Genomic DNA, 11,781 nt, shown 5'->3' on the forward strand with positions numbered 1-11,781 from the left:
CTTACAATACAGTGAACACCCCACCACACAGTGCATGGGATTCCAGACCATACACGTCGTACCGTACCACAGGGTACAAAACACAACACATTCCATACACACAGCCGGAACTCTTTCCATACACACACGCCCTGGAAAGCACCAAGCTGTTCATGGGAGGCGACAGAGGTGCATGCTGAGGGGCTGCAGCTCCAGCGTGCCGCTGCGTGGGTGCAGAGGAGCAGCAGGGCCAGCCGGGCGCTCACCTGTGCTCGGCGGGGTCGGCTCCTCATTTGGGCTCGGCGGGGTCGGCTCCCGAGAAGTGCTGGCTGCGGGAGCCTGCTGGGAGGTGGCCTTGGAGCTGTGCTGGGGGCAGCAAGATCTCACGCTGCTGCCGAAGGGCTGGGCAGTGCCGGGCCCAGCTGGGGCTGCCGACGCTGTCGCCAAGCAACGGGGCCAGGGCGCTCGCCATTGGCCGTGCCCTCAGTCATCAAGGTCGCCAGCCAATGGGTGGCGCTCTGCTGCCGGAGGGAGAGGAAGAGACGGTGCCCAGGGGTGCCTGTGCCTGCCCTGCCGTAGCAGGAAGTGACTGGGGCTTTCCTGCAGGCAGCTGGGGCTGCTGACGCTGTTGCCTAGCAACGGGGCCAGGGCACTCGCCATTGGCCGCGCCCACTGTCATCAAGGCCGCCAGCCAATGGGTGGCGCTCTGCTGCCCGAGGGAGCAGAAGAGGCGGTGCCCAGGGGTGCCTGTGCCCACCCTGCCCCGGTAGGGGGAGGCCGGGGTCTCCCTGCGCGCAGCTGGGGCTGCTGAGCTCCCCGCCTGCCGCCGCTGTGGCAGAGGCCCCGCGGGAGAAGCTGCCCTCGCAGCGGTGATACAGGGCCCGGCCCGGCCCGGCTTGGCCCGGCCCGTCCGAGGAGAACCGGCCCGCAGGCCGTGCCCAGGGCCTGGCTGGAGCCGGGCTGTGTCAGGGCAGAGCCGCCTCAGCGAGCCGTCCGCACGAGGGGCCGTAGCAGGTCTGTACCGCGGGGCGGGGGCGTGCTCCAGGCTTGGCTGCGGGGGGGGTTGGCCGGGGCCGGGGCTGGGGCTGAGGCGAGGGGCCGTCGGGGCTGGGCAGGGCTTGTCTGCGCTGGGCTGCCCGGCTGTGCCCCCGCGGCCGGTGCCTGCGGCGGGCTCTGCCTTGGGCGCTGCTTCCTCTCCCCTCTCCCCGCCGCTGCCAAGGCGCAGGTGGGCGCTGCCTGGCGGGAAGCTCTGCCGGGCTGCTCTCGCCCCTGGCCGGGGCTGTCGGCGCCCCCTCCTTCCCCCGGGCCTCCCTCCCCTCCCCTCCGCCCCCCTCCCGTCTCCCGGCGGCGGGCGCACGCGCGGCTCTGGGAAGCTTCGGCGGCAGGGTCCGGCGTGAGGCGCGGGGGGGTGAAAGCACCGGCCGCGGGCAGGAGTGGCGCTGCCCTGAGGGGGAGGGGGGCGGCGGCGGCGTTTGCGGGGAGCCGGCCGGGGGAGCGGACAGCGTGTGCCGAGGGAGCGGGGAGGGGAGAGCGGCGCTTCCCTCCGGGGAGCCGGCGGCGGGCAGCCTGCCTGGGAGTGCGCAGCCCGTGCCCAGCCCCGCCGTCAGGAGCCGGCGCTGCCACCGCAGGCACCGAGTGTGCTCCGGGCTGTGGAAGACGGGTGTGCCAGCGGGTGGGGGCAGGGTGAGGTCCCGGCGGTTCAGAGGCAGGGCACTGGAGTGGGAGGCTGGGAACCTCAGGTGCTGCCTGTTTCCACTTCACCAGAGCTCATTGCAGCCGCCCCCCTTGGCACTGGGGAACTAACGGAGCCTGGGTATGGTTGCAGTACTGGCACAAAGGGCGGATATGAAGGTTCATAACCGCGAGCATGTTCAAACCCTGTGTGTCAGACGGGATTATTCATGTGGAATAAATGAAGCCTGGCTCAGGCACTGAGCTACACCTTGTGGGGTGGGGGGAGGCAGAACCCAGCCAAGGGCTTTGTGCTCAGGGAGCTCCAGTCCTCCTGTGCTGGGCATGGGGGAGAAGGGTCCTGGCTTGGGAAATCCCCATGGCCACGTACGTCACCCCTGAGCCAAGCAGGAGCTGCCTGAGCAGGCTTAATTCTGGCGCTGCCCAGCTTTGGGGTGCTTGACTGGAAAGGTGGTGTGGGGTCATCTTGTCAGAGTGATACGAGACAGTTCGGTTCAGCAATGGTTCAGCAAGAGTAGGCCTCAGAGTAGGCTCTAAAAGGCCTGCTCTATGTTACCTTTATACAGAACAAACTTTCCTGTCAGTAATTTTCCTTTTAGCTAGAATAATAGATAATAACAATAGGTCCTGAAGCAAACTACATGTTTTGTAGATAGAGCCTGTTTATGGGATTGATAACAAGGTTCTAGTAGACAATGATTCATGCTGTTTATGCTTACTCTTAGATAAACAAAGGTCTCTGCTAATTATAAAAGGGCCAAAAGACAAAACTGTAAAGAACAACTTCGTGATGTCTAAATTAACTTGATTCATAAACTCTTGTGTCAGAGGACAGATAAGTCCAAAATGATGTCTTCTTCTTGAGAACACATGTACTTGTAAACAAGAAGGCCTCGACCACGCTTGCGCAGAAGCACAATTAAGGGGCATTGGGACCACCAGCGACCCCCAGAGACCACCCAAGACCCCTTCCCCAATTTAGTACGCATGCGTAAAGACATTACGTAATGCATTACATAATGTATTATGTATAAGTTCTTTTTAAAATGCGTGGGCTTTGCTTGGAATTATGTATATAAGGAGCAAGCTTTTGTTCCTAGGTGTGCATGCTAGGAGGAGAGATCCCCCACGCACCCAGCGCTGCAGTAAACCAATGTCGGCTTTCTAAACTATCATTTGGGTTGGAGAGTTTTCTTGGTTACTATTTTCCAGTAACAGAATTTGGCGACCCAGATGGGACAAGCTCTCTGGAGTCTCCACAGACCAGAGGAATTGTGAGGACTCCAGTGCGCACCGGAGTATTTTCGGGGAAGCCTCCGATTCCCTGGTCGGGTGAGTTTCCGAGACAGCGATCTGGGAGATTAACGACATTGGTTGTGAGTATTGATACCAGTATTTTAACTTGGTTGCTTACAAATAAGTCGTACCTGAATTAAGTGCGCGTTGTTAAGCTGTTGGTATTGGTGTGCACAATTGTGATAATCCGTACGTTACTACGGGGACGCCCGGAGTCCGGATTTTGGTTGAATATTGGTTTTGTATATATTTGTATATATTTGTATATTTATTGCTGTTTAGTGAAACTGCTTTTGACTTTCAGCTTGCAAGTTTCTCTCTGTGTTCTCCGTTCCTTCCCCTTCGGGGGAGGGAAAGGAGAAAACGGGGGGGGCGAGTGGCATTTGCTGTTTACTGTCTGCCACCGGTTTAACAGCCAGTCCGGCTTTGAACTGTGACAGATTTATTTGTAATTGTGGTACTTGTATAACTTTGTTCGGGTATTCGTGTTAATTTTGAAACTTTGTAAAATGGTAAACAAACAGTCTACTGAAGGGGTGGATTAGAGTCCCACTGAAAGTGGTATAAGGGATTCGAGTCACCTGAAAATGGTATAAGGGGTTTGAGTCCCCAGCATCTTGTTATTTTGTGTTAAGTCGTTGCTTTTGTGTCTCTGTGTTTTTTAGCACTGCTTTTGTGTTCTGATATTATTTTGCAATGGGTAACAAACCCTTGGTGGAAGGGGGATTCTGAAAAATCTCCTCTAGGATGTATATTGAAACACTGGAAGAAGGTGTGGGGAGGGAGACTCTTTCACCCAGAGGCAGCTTGTAGAATATTGTAATCAGTGGTGGCCTTTGTATATCCTAGATGATAAGGTGAAATGGCCTGAGAACGGGAGTATAAGCTACAACACAATACTGCAATTAATGTTGTTCTGTAGACGAGAGGGAAAGTGGGATGAGATGCCGTATGTGAATTTGTTCTTTGCATTACGGGATGATTATGATGTGTGTAAGGAATGTGGTTTGATTGTAAGCGAAGGTGAGGTATTGGCGTTAGAGGCAGGGAAAAAGGAAGTGCCTAAGTGTTGTTCAGCATGCAGCGTTGGCAGGCGGTGCAACAAGTGTAAGGAGAAAGAGAGGAGGAGGAGAACGTGGAGGATGTTCAAATGTTAGTTGGACCGAGAAGGGATAATGAACAGAGTGATTCGGACAGTACCGATGGTGAAGCAGGTTTCAGTCCGGTGGCAGGTAGGACTAGGCAGAGAAATGCTGATATACAAGCCCCTCTCAGACAAGCAGTAGGACCGGAGGGGCCAGTTTGGGTAAAAGTGCCGTTTTCTGTATCGGATTTAAAATCCTGGAGGGAGATGGCAAGGGTATATAGGGAGGACCCTGAATGGGTAGCAAAGGTTATGGAAAATGTAATTGAAAATCATGATCCTGATTGGAAAGATTTGCAAATTATTTTGAACAACTTAGTGATTTTCGAGGAAAAACGACTTGTTTTGGCCAAGGGAAGAGAGGAGGCTGTGAACGAGTGCATGTTCAAGCTGCACAAGCAGGACAGATAGATGAACATTTTCCTTCCAATAACCCCAATTGGGACCCCAACGTTCCTGCTCAGAGGTAGTTATTGACCGAATACCAACGATTGATTTTGCATGGTGTTCGGAATGCTATTCCAAAGTCAAAGAACTGGTCTAAATTGTATAAGGTCGTTCAGGGAAAGAATGAGGATCCCTCCTCTTTCCTTGAAAGACTAACAGAGGCTGCAAGAAAATACACTGATTTGAATCCAGAAAATGATGTAGATGCTGTCTCCTTAATACACATTTTTATGGGAAAATCTAGTGCAGATATAAAACGGAAACTGCAGAAAATAGAGGCGGCAGATGCCCGCTTGCTGGACAAAATATTAGAGAATCCCTGGAAAGTGATGGTAAAAATAAATTTGAAATAAACTTCAGCAGGTGTAATAAGTGGCCAGCAGGTCAAGGGAGGTGATTCTGTCCCTCTACTCTGCTCTCGTGAGACCTCACCTGGAGTACTGCGTTCAGCTCTGGGGCCCCCAACATAAGAAGGCCATGGAGCTGTTGGAACGAGTCCAGAGGAGGGCCACGAAGATGATCAGAGGGCTGGAGCACCTCTCCTGTGAGGACAGTCTGAGAGAGTTGGGGCTGTTCAGCCTGGAGAAGAGAAGGCTCTGGGGAGACCTTCTAGCAGCCTTCCAGTACCTGAAGGGGGCCTACAGAAAAGCAGGAGAGGGGCTTTTTACAAGGGCATGTAGTGACAGGACGACGGCAAACAGTTTTAAACTGAAAGAGGGTAGATTTAGATTAGATATTAGGAAGAAATTCTTTCCTGTGAGGGTAGTGAGACACTGGAACAGGTTGCCCAGAGAAGCTGTGGATGCCCCCTCCCTGGCAGTGCTCAAGGCCAGGTTGGATGAGGCTTTGAGCAACCTCATCTAGTGGAAAGTGTCCCTGCTTGTGGCAGGGGGGTTGGAACTAGATGATCTTTAAGGTCCCTTCCAACCCAAACCATTCTATGATTCTATAAAAGGTAGAGAAAGAAAGAAAAAAGAGGTGTTTAAAAACAACCAGCAACTGGCAGCAGCTATAGCCCAGGAAACTGGTAGGGTCAGAGAACGGAATTATCAGGGGAGGCCAAAGGGAAGAAAATCTTCCGATGAAGTACCAGGGGCTGGAAAGCAATTAGAGAAAGATCAGTGTGCTTTCTGCAAGCAGAAAGGGCACTGGAAAAGGGAGTGCCCGCAATTAGGTCGGCGAGGCCTTGGGGAAATACCAAGGAAAGCTGCTAACATGACGTTAGATTCAGACTGAGGAGGAGCGGGGGAGGAATCGAAACCCTCCCCAACAGAACCCCTGGTTATAGTAAGGTTGGAAAATGAGAAAGTAAAATTTTTAGTAGACACGGGAACTACCTATTCAGTATTAAATGCATGCAAGGGTAATTTGAGTGATCAAAGCATGCCAATTATTGGTGCCACAGGGCAGAAAGAAGATCGGCCATTTTCCCTGCCTTTAAAATTTGCAATTGGGAAAAGGGTGTTAACCCATCAATTTCTCTACATGCCAGATTGCCCCATGCCGCTGTTAGGATGAGATATGCTAAGTAAATTGAATGCACAAATTACTTTTACAAAAGGAAAAATCCAAAACCATTATCCCTGGACGTGCCTATGCATCAATACCAACCTGGAGACTGGGTGTACCTGAGGACATGGTCAGGTGAACCGCTAAAAGAGAAGTGGAAAGGACCTTTCCAGATTTTGCTCACTACCCACACAGCTGTCAGACTCGAGGGAGTCACTCCGTGGATACATCACAGCAGGATCAAACCAGCCTCATCACCAGAATGGACTGTAAAACAAGAGGGAACTTTACGTTTAAGATTAACTCGGGGATCACAAGGTTCTGGGTTGTCTCTCTTGCAGTGATGTCAGGAAATGCAGAAATTGATACAGATGGAGAGGCCAACACAGACATAGATGAGAACTTAATTCTAACTCTGATACAAGGGTTTGGTAGAATGCCCAATCTTACTAATGGCTTTAGAAAATTGGATGTTAATAGAAAGATTTGACTCGGCAAGTAGAATCTTTGTCAAGAGCCACTCAAAAGGGATTCCAAATTGTTAACAAACAGATCCAAGCCAATACTAAAATGACTCTGCAAAACAGACTGGCCTTAGACTTGCTATTAGTCAAAGAACAAGGAGTGTGTGGATACCTTAAGTTAGACAAAGAGCACTGCTGCATCCACATCCCAAACGTCACTGATGATCTGCAAGAGCAATTGGATAAAATGAAGAGAGTGGCAAAAGACAGCAGGGCAATCAGGGATGCAGCAGAAAACAGCTGGCTCAACAAAATCCTGCAAGAATTAGGTGCACTGTCTCTAGAAGGATGGTTAGCCACATTGTTAGAGGGAATAGTTTATGTAGTTGTTATTATAGTTATCATAGGGATCTGTGTGGGTTGTGTTAAGAGAACCATTGAGAAAAGTATATGGAAGTAGTGAGATAATAAATCTAACTGCTTCCCAAGGGGGGAATTGATACCAGATGGTTCGGTTCAGCAACGGTTTAGCAAGAGTAGGCCTCAGAGTAGGCTCTAAAAGGCCTGCTCTGTGTTACCTTTACACAGAACTAACTTTCCTGTCAGTAATTTTCCTTTTAGCTAGAATAATAGAGAATAACAATAGGTTCTGAAGCAAACTACATGTTTTGTAGATAGAGCCTGTTTATGGGATTGATAACAAGGTTCTAGTAGACAATGATTCATGCTGTTTATGCTTACTCTTAGATAAACAAAGGTCTCTGCTAATTATAAAAGGGCCAAAAGACAAAACTGTAAAGAACAACTTCGTGATGTCTAAATTAACTTGATTCATAAACTCTTGTGTCAGAGGACAGATAAGTCCAAAATGATGTCTTCTTCTTGAGAACACATGTACTTGTAAACAAGAAGGCCTCGACCACGCTTGCGCAGAAGCACAATTAAGGGGCATTGGGACCACCAGCGACCCCCAGAGACCACCCAAGACCCCTTCCCCAATTTAGTACGCATGCGTAAAGACATTACGTAATGCATTACATAATGTATTAGCATATGCATAAGTTTCTTGGAATGGGTGAGCTTTTCTTGGAATTATATGAATATTCCTATTTGTTATGTATATAATGAACAAGCTTTTGTTCTTAGGTGTGCATGCTAGGAGGAGAGATCCCCCATGCACCCAGCGCTGCAATAAGCCAATGTCGGCTTTCTAAACTATCATTTGGTTTAGAGAGTTTTCTTGGTTACTAATTTCCGGTAACATCATCACCTGCACAATTGTGCAGTCTTCTCATACTCGTCCTTCTGCGTGTAAAGAGGATTTAACTAAATACATAAAAAGGGAAACAAGCTCTCTGCCTTTTTTTACCTTTATACAAGAAGAGTCCTTTCCTCTTCAGGGCAGACCTAAGTATTAAAAGGAACTGGTACCAAAGGAATTTCGTTATCTGCTATTTCTGCTTTCAGAAGATCAGACGTGATGTCTTGAATTAACAAAGATGGGAGTAACGCATTGGTCACAGTAACTGTTTCCACAGCAGGGAATAACAGCTGCATCCGTCATCATCTCTTTACAAATGAGACATAACAACTCATCTGGAACAGGATCATCTGAGGAGGAGGAGGGCGGCTCCTCTGGTAAAAAGGGAGGCTTTTCCTTCTTTCCTCTAGCATAAGTTTCCCTGGAGGTGGGGTGGGGAAGGAAAAAGAAAACAAAAGTTAAAGATGGTCAAAGGAAAAGTTTTCCAAGCTTTGTATTTTATCCCAGGAAGACAAGAGATGGAATTCTTCTCCCTACGCATTAGCCTTCTAAAATGTGGTCTTTTAGTTTAAACTACTCTTCTAGAGCTACAACACCACAAGAGGGAGGGAGGAACAATTTTCCTTCTCCTCATCTCTCCCATTCATTGGATCAACTATGAAATTAGCTCAGACTAGAAAAACCATTTTTTGACAGCTAGAAATTAGGTGAAATGAACCCCCCCTCTCCTTTGTCAGAGGTTAAATGTCAATTGCAGGCTCAGGATAGTCTCTGAGTAATTACCTTTTATAAATGAAAGAAGTCTTTGTTACAGCTCGTACAAAAGGAGAGCCGTGACAGAAAACCAGAAGCGCTACCAAGTGCATTTTAAAACAGCCACTCTTGTCAGCGCACAGTAGAATGTCCTTAGTTTACAGCAACAGGAAAACTTCAGTCTGTGTCAAAGAGAACGACGACTCCAACTGTGAATGCGACTGAAATGTTTTGCAGAAATACACATTCTCAGCATACCACAGGTTTAATCAACTTCCAGGGGCATGAACAGTAGGACCACCCTATCTTAACATTAGAAAGCATCACAGATTTTAAGGCTGAGATACAAGGACAATGGTTCCTCCCCTGTCGTTCCAGATGCTGACCAGCTTGGTTGCAGTGCCACTCAGACATTTTCGCAGGGTTTCTCTCGTTCACTTTTTGGTCAGTCCAATTCATTCCATACTTATGCATTAATAACTGGTATTACGTATTTTCCTGTCTTTGTCAGCACAGCCCCCTTTGTATTGGGATCTTTCACCTCCATCAGGAAACTCCTTGGAATTCCTGTGCTCTTTTTCATTCTGGGAACAGACTGAAAACTTTTGTCCCATGAAGAAATGCACACACAGCTCATCTCTAAACTCTAAATCTACCCTCTTTCAGTTTAAAACCGTTCCCCCTCGTCCTAGTGACAGGATGAAGGGTAATGGTTTTAAACTGAAAGAGGGGAGATTTAGATGAGATATTAGGAAGAAATTCTTTACTGTGAGGGTGGTGAGACCCTGGCCTGGGTTGCCCAGAGAAGCTGTGGCTGCCCCCTCCCTGGCAGTGTTTAAGGCCAGATTGGATGAGGCTTTGAGCAACCTGGTGTAGTGGAAGGTGTCCCTGCTTGTGGCAGGGGGGTTGGAACTAGATGATCTTTAAGGTCCCTTCCAACCCAAACCATTCTATGATTCTATGATCTGAAGACCCACACTTACAATGACATTTCAATGATTATTCCAAGCAGCAAAAGCCTTTAATCCTCTCCTTTGTTGTAGAAATTTTCACATAAATTGTTATAAAAGTTCTCATCAATTAAGCAGATAAGAATCAATAGAGATGAAAAGGAACTAAGAACAGAATAATAAATATAAGTCAATCTGATAAACACAGGTGGGCTTTCACAATCTGTGAATATTGTTCTCGGAGCTCCTTATGTAATCCTGACCTATGACTGAACAAATCATCAGTCAAAGCTTAATGAGTAGCTAAGCAGGAGTAGGCCTAGAAGTACTACTTTCTGATGCCTTTAGTAAAAAGGATGTATGGTTAACCTTTTCTTTACCTTAAAAGAAATATGGGATACTTAGAAATAAGCATTAATAGAAATAAAGTTCTAAATAGACTTTAGCTATTTTAGGTTAATACTTAGGAGACGCTGCACAAACTGATGTTGCTGTTGAGATTGCCTCTCCTCGGAGTCTCCTGCTAGTCCTGGGAGGAGAGTGCAAGAGTGGGTCCTAACGGGGACGGGGACAGGTTTGCCTGAGCCCTGCCCTGGAGGTGTTAGTTACCTGGGTGTTTTGTGGTCTGCTTGGGCCACAGTCTGAAGAGCTGAGCCTGGGTCTGTGTTTGCTTTGGAAAGGACAGAGTTTCTCATGGGATTATGAGAGAAGTAGGTCACCCAGGTGGTGAGGGGCCAGGTTGGATGAGCTGAAAGTTGACAAAAGATACTGGTTCCCTGCCAGTTCCCTACAGGTGTGAAAGGGTTGGGGCCCCAAGAGCAAGGGCGATGTTGTAAATACCTTAATTACTCAACTATCCTGGGTGCTCAACGAAACAAAGGGAAGCCTTTACAATTTGGAGAGTGGTAATGGCTGTAAGATAAGGAGGCTCCAGGATGTTCTCACTTCAGATGGCTGGGCGTTGGGATGGGCGGATGCACCAGAACACAGAGATAAGGGAATCGGAAAGGCTACCTTGAAGGACGTGGCCTACGTGATTCCAGGACTGAGTTTGCATGGCAGCAGGGGTCAGTCAGCGAACGCAGTGAGGGAGACTATCGGCCTTCATCTGAAGACCCCTGATGCCCACCAGGGAAGATGACTGCGCTTGTGGAGCGGACATTTGCATATCTTGTGTTTATGTAAATGAGTTCTTGGAAATCCTATGACTGTGTATAACTTCATGGTATATAGTCTCTGAAAATCTGCCCAATCGGCAGAGCACTCGTGGTGGATAATCCCCAGTGCTGCCCAGCGCTGCAATAAAGAGTGCCTGCTTAATAACACTCTGGTGTTACTGAGTTTTCTTTTGGACTCTTTACGCAGCCACACCTCGCTTCCCACTGCGGTGAGGAAAGTTAGAAAGCGAGGGAGTTTGGGAGATTTCCGATTTTTGTATCAGGTGCTGCGTCATTTGTTCGTTGTTAGCAACACACGTGATCTTCCATGTGTCCACCCAAAGATGAAGGTACGTTCTCTGCGCTCGCAGGCTGTGCAGTGCCTGGAGGAGCTTGGCTACGGCTTGCGGAAAGGCTTATGGCTACAAAGCTCAGATTAAACCACCCTACTTTATTTATAGTTTTTTTAGCACGGCTCTTCCTGTTGTCCTCTGCCGGCTGGGCAGGCCGGTGGGCAGGGAGGGACTCCTTAGCGATCCACGGGCAGCTGTTGAAGGCAGCGTGAATTCAAGCCGTTTACAAAGCCACCATGGAACCAGGTCCTTCCAGCAGGAGCGTGGGTGACGGCTGGGAAGCACCATCGAACGGTGAGTTGGGAATGACCTCAAGCCTTCAGCGGAAATGTTGTCGTGCTCCCTACGAACGTGTTGCTACAGCGTATGTAAGTTTAAACGAGGGGGGGCACCTTTTTCTTTTGAGGAAATGGAAAGTCTTTACGACTTCGTTGCTTTGATTTCAGACAAGGCTTTTACCGTTTATCTTTTTCCCTCCTCGGGCATTCTCCCTGCTTGGGTGTTATGTCAGGTCAGCTCCTTACACAGCGGGGGCTTCCTTCCTCCTCCTGGTACCCTGGAAGGCAGCACTACCTCGTCCTGGCAGGCAAGGTCCCCTCTGCACATTGAAAATTACTATTTTTTTCTCTCAGTTTTCCCCAAATTTTTGCAATTCCAGAAGGTTCCCTGCACGAGAAGGGTTTAACCAAGAGCTCCCACAGCTTGTGCCTGGCCCTCAGGGACACGGAAAACACCCCGGCGATGGAAACCACAGGGAGAATTTTTAGAAGAAGGAT

Source organism: Nyctibius grandis, chromosome 34 (assembly GCF_013368605.1).
Source record: "Nyctibius grandis isolate bNycGra1 chromosome 34, bNycGra1.pri, whole genome shotgun sequence".
Lineage (NCBI taxonomy): Eukaryota > Metazoa > Chordata > Aves > Nyctibiiformes > Nyctibiidae > Nyctibius > Nyctibius grandis.